This window comes from Hibiscus syriacus, unplaced genomic scaffold (genome assembly GCF_006381635.1).
Source record: "Hibiscus syriacus cultivar Baekdansim isolate YM2019G1 unplaced genomic scaffold, ASM638163v2 tig00117034_pilon, whole genome shotgun sequence".
NCBI lineage: Eukaryota > Viridiplantae > Streptophyta > Magnoliopsida > Malvales > Malvaceae > Hibiscus > Hibiscus syriacus.
The window spans coordinates 11,902,753-11,908,779 of record NW_024063533.1 but is presented as its reverse complement, the minus strand read 5'-3'; positions in this window follow the sequence as shown (position 1 = coordinate 11,908,779).

Sequence of the window (6,027 nt, the reverse complement as noted above, 5' to 3'; positions counted from 1 at the left end):
TTTCTTGATATCAAGAGTAGACTTTAATTAAAGAATAATTTGTGATATCTCATATCTACTTATTTGAGCATGGCCATGCATTTCTAGTCTCACTCAATCAAGTGACCTGTGATAGATTTCTTATTATGTAGGAAGGACAAATCATATCTTAATCATACATACCCACTACATATATCGAGATATATTCAATAACAGTCTTTATAGAGCAACCAGTTACGAAGCTTGTTTAACTGCATCAAAACATACAACAATATATGTTGGGAGAGTATTGATCTCATGTATGAGGATCATACATATAGTCATCACCATGAGCAATGTTATGACTGTCACATAATAATCCAAGACATATGCTCATGGTGGGCCAATCCAACACATTGTTCACTAACAATATAATTATGTATCAATTCTGACATCTCTATGTCAATTAAAACTCGTTGTTATGAATCAATAACAAGTTAGTCTTAAGCGTATTATTATTGTCCATGCCCATAATAATACTTTACTAAGGATCTTTTAATAGTAACAATTATGTTTTTATATGGACTTTATTATCCTCCAGTTTATGTTAAACATATATATATATAACTGAAAATAATAGCGGTATTGTCTTTATTCAATAAAATCGATAAATAAAATGTATCATTACGATCATCATATCATTGGTCTTTGGGTATACTCTAACACCAGTGGTAGTAGAAAATCAGGAAAAGATGGCATTCTCCTGTCCCTTCGGCACATTTGCTTATCGATGCATGCCTTTTGATCTTTGCAATGCTCTGTTCATATTCCAGACATGTATACTTAGCATATTCTCTGACTATATAAAAAAATTGAATTCTTCATGGATGACTTCACTGTATATGATAATTTATTTGACGAATGTTTTTTAAATTTCACCAATGTACTTAGATGGTGCCTAGAATTTAACCTCGTATTGAATTAAAAAAATGTTATTTTATGGTTGATAAGGGGTTAATTCTGGGCCATATCGTTTCTTCAAATGGAATTGTAGTTGATAAAGCAAAAAACGAATATTATACACTCACTTCCTTACCCCACAACTTTGAGGGATGTCTTCTCCTTCCTTGGTAGTATAAGATTTTACCGTAGGTTTATTAAGGATTTTTCGAAGATAGCGCATCTGTTATACCATTTGCTTCAGAAGGATCAAGCATTTGATTTCAATCTAGAGTGTATAGAGTCATTTGATACTTTGAAAGAAAAGCTTATATAAGCTCCAATTATTCACCGACCAAATTGGAACTATCATTTCGTACTTATGTGTGACGCATCAGATACAAACGTGGGATCCGTTCTCAGTCAAAAATCATCAAAGAGTCACATATCATAACCTATGCATCTCGAACCTGGGATTCGACTAAAAAATTACTCCACTATAGCAAAAGAATTATTTGCTTTAGAAAAATTTAGATCTTATTTTCTTGGTACTAAAATTACTGTTTTTTCTTACCATGCATCTTTAATATATTTGATGAGCAAAAATGAGGTAAAATTGAGATTTACCCAATGAATTCTGCTTTTAAAATAATTCAATTTTGAGACTACAGATAAAAAGTGATGCAAAAATTTGGTAGCTAATCATTTGCGTCGAATTCCCCACTACATATATGCTTCACCCCTTCGAGAAGAATTTCCTAAAGAGAGTCTAATGGTGGCGTAGAAAAATACCCCTTGGTTTGTGAATATGGTCAATTATTTAGCCACATATAAGTTACAATTAAATTTGCCTAGAGTTAAAATTAATTGGATGTCAACATATAGGAAATCTAAGTCGAAGAAATGAAATGCCTCTCAATCCAGTTAAGTTATGTGAAATATTTTATGTTTGGGGAATTGACTACATGAGTCCTTTTATTTCCTCATTTGGAATTACTTACATAATTCTTGTTGTAGATTATGTTTCTAAATAGGTAAAAGTTAATGCCACTAGAAATAATGATGCCAAAACCACGATTAATTTTCTGATTTTTTTTTTTGGTTTGGCAAACCATGGGCTAAAATAAGTGATTGATGAACTCACCTCATTAACCGATTAATTGAATCACTTATGAAGAAATTTGAAGTGACTCAAAGAATTGTCATTGCCTACCATCCGTAGACAAATGGACAAACAGAAGTATCAAGCCATGAAATTAAGACAATACTTGAGAAGATTGTCAAATCAGACCGTAAGGATTGGAGTCTTAAATTAACTGGTGCATTATGGGCAAACCAAACTGCTTATAAAGGCCCTTTGGGATTTCTTAAATTAATCGATGTATTATGGGCAAATCGATCAAAAGGTTTTACTATTTAACTCTAAGTTTAAACTTTTTATAGGAAAGCTTATATCAAAATGGCTCCGACCTTTTAATGTAACTCAAAATGTTTCCTTATGGTGCGATTGAAGTCGAAGATGATTAAGAAGTGTGATTTAAGGTTAATAGTCAAATATTGAAGCCATACTACAAAAACACTCCAGTTGGTTTAATTGAAGAAATTGAATTGGAAGAACATGAATTGGAAGAACTTGTAATCTGAAAACATATCGTCGAGCTAACGACATTAAACAAAAATGCTAAATGAGAGGCAATCCATTTCATTTTATTTCATTTCATTTTTAATATTTTTATTTTTATTTTTATTGATTATTTATTTTATTAAGTACTTATTTTATTTTTCTTTAAACAAATTTGATATTTTCAATCGAATATTTAGCTTTGAAGTAGTGCCTCACATATAGAGACAACACCATAATTTATTCAACAAGCGACATAGGTTAACAAAACCCCCACCATTTGGCACATGTTAGACGAACCCTTTGTCCCCTTTAAATAACCTTTCTGCCACCACCTTTATTCGGGTCAATTAAAATTCTTTCAAAACTAACCTTTCCAATTAGCGGGACCCACCTTATCTATCCCTATCACCTTTTTAAACCAATTCTTTTCCATTAAAACTTCCATGAACTCCACTTATCTTCTTACCATAGTATTATTACATTTTTAAATTCTTTAAATTTCAAACTTATCTTTCATCCTAGTTGCCTGGCTACACCCCAAACAAAGCCCAACGGGGTTGTCTCAGGAAAGGCGGACTAATATACGACTAATATACATCGTTATCGGAAACATAATAAGATACTTAATAAAGTTAGTTTAGCGCTACCGGAAATGTTATGAAATAATAATGTTGTAGGTGGAAATCATTAAGAAATATTAAAAAATTTGGCAACCAAAAAACTTAGCTTGTCTGTACGTATCGATACCATTAAAATATGTATCAATACATTACAATATATAAGGTAAAAATATGAGAAAATCGGGTTCAATATGACAAAACCGGTAAAGCGCTACGGGATATGTTGAATGTATGATTCCATTCAAATAAGTTTTGGAATTTAAAAGAAAGGCAGTAATAGCGCCTATAAAGTATCGATACTTTATAAACAGATATCGATACGTAACAATATAACATTTAAAAAATGACAAAACCGTTTCATTATGACAAAACTGGTAAAGCGCTACTGGATATGTTGAATGTATCGATTCCATTCAAATAAGTATCGATACTTTTGGAATTTAAAAGAAAAGCATAATAACTCCTATAAAGTATCGATTCTTTATAAACATGTATCGATACATAAACAGGTAAAATTTTGACAAAACTGGTTTCATTATGACAAAACTGGTAAATCACTATTGGATATGTTGAATGTATCAATTTCATTCAAATAAGTATCAATACTTTTGGAATTTAAAAGAAAAGCAATAATAACGCCTATAAAGTATTGATACTTTATAAACATGTATCGATACGTAATAATATAACAGGTAAAAATATGACAAAACCGGTAAAGTACTACCAGATATGTTGAATGTATCGATACATTAATAAGTATACATAAAAAGTATCGATACTTTTAAAAGAAATAGGTAAATAACCTATTGAAAGTATCGACACCTGACATAAAAGTATCGAGACTTGGGTAATTGTATCAATTATATATAAATAACATATCCGGTTAAAATATAAAAACATAGCTAAATTTCCTCTGAAAATAAATATAACACGGTCGAGTTTTTGAAATCGAAGCGTAATTGTTACTGCATAGTTGAAGGCGTTTTTAAAGCAAAGTTTGTTTGTTTGTTGCTGCAGTCGAATCGAAAGTACGTTGTCAAAACCCTAGTTTTTTTATTATTACAGTAATTGGAAATAGGGGTTTTATGTGTGTTGGGGTTTTCGAAGTAAAGAAGCATTTGAGACCGATTACAGATAGAAAGTGATATTCTAGGTAGATGATAAATATTGATAATTTTATATAATATTATAGGTAGAAAATGATATTGCAGGTTGTATAAATGTATTGATACTTGTAGTGTTGAGTATTCTCATTCGTTTGAAGGAAATAAGGATTAAGGTTGTTAGGTTTGGTTTGGAGATTTTGAAGCCAAGAATGATTTGGGATCGATTATATAATATTATAGGTAGAAAATAAATATTGATACCTGTATATAATATTATAGGTAGAAAATGATATTGTAAGTTGTATAAATGTATCGATACATGTACTAGTGGCCATTCAAATTCTTTTGAAGGAAACCGTTTTACTACAATAGTAGTTATCGATATTTGTATATTGAATAAAGTGTATGTAACCAGTATTTGATTTTGATTTGTGTAAAATGATATATGAAGGAAAAATGAAGTCAACGGATCTTGCAATTGTTGTTGGCGAAGATGACTTTGAAATTGAGGCCGAGAATCGAAAGCAACCAAAGGGTGGATATATGTACTTCTAGTAAGTATCAATATATTTTTGTTATTATTGTTGATATGGTAATTTGATTAAAGTATTTAAAAACTTTAAATTGATTACATATTTTAAATGTTGACAATATGGCTGAATGCTAAAGGATGAAGGAAACTGGTAATCACATCCGTTTGATATGTAAAATAAAATTGACATTGAGTATTATTTATCGTTAATGTATTGATTAAGAAACGTTTATGCTTAATATCAGGTGAAAATGATGTGTTATAGAAATGGAAGTCGATGATTGATGCTGAGAAGGAACCTTACGTGACATAGTCAAATATGGATAGACAATAATACAAAGCTTGGAGGAAAGCACATGAAAAAAAGATATTCATTAAATTTGTAAATACTTTGACAAAGGATATATAAGGAAAATTACATTATATATTTTTAAAAAATGTAGGATATGTCGACAAGGTGCAACATAAAAAGAGTTAACTCATTAATTGAACTCCTTTAGGAGAAGAATAAAGTTAATGTGCTTTAAGAAATAGGGTTTGGATCTTTGATCGGGGTAAGGGATTGACCAATTCGAAAGGAATTGTGTCGATCCTTGGTGGAGTAATTCGATGTTCAACAATGTATGGTTAAATATGGTGGTTATTCATTTTCTCTGGGGGTCCCATGTGCTGTAGCCATCTTGGGGGTAGAAAATAAAGGCGAAAGTGTTGTAGAAGTCAGTAAGACTAAGAACTAGAAAGCACTTGCCTCCAAATAAGATTTGAAGCACAAGGTGACATATGTTGAACTTGAAGAGGAAATCAAAAGCGGATCTTACGAAGGGGATGACCTGAAGGCCCAAGTTCTATTGTACCTTGTCGGGATCTTTCTTGGTCTAACATCCCCGAGCAAGGATAATATAAAGCTGATTAGTGATGAAGGCTTGAAAGGTGAATTCAATTGGGCTGAATATGTCCATATGAGATTGATTGAATCAGTAATCAGCTTTTTAAAGGGCCGCCAGATATACCTCAAAAGGTGTATAACAATCATAGAGGTAAATGAGTTGAAGGACTTTTTTTTATATAAAATGATAGTATAGTTATTATATAAAATGATAAATTTAATTAGAAATGCAGGTTGTACTGTCGATTTTTGGTCAGACTGTAATATTGTGCCAGCATATGAAAGAACTAGAGTGGTACGCACCCTTGTATGGGGAAAGGAAGAGGTAGTTAGAGTAATGGCGAAGTTGAAGTTGGAAAGAC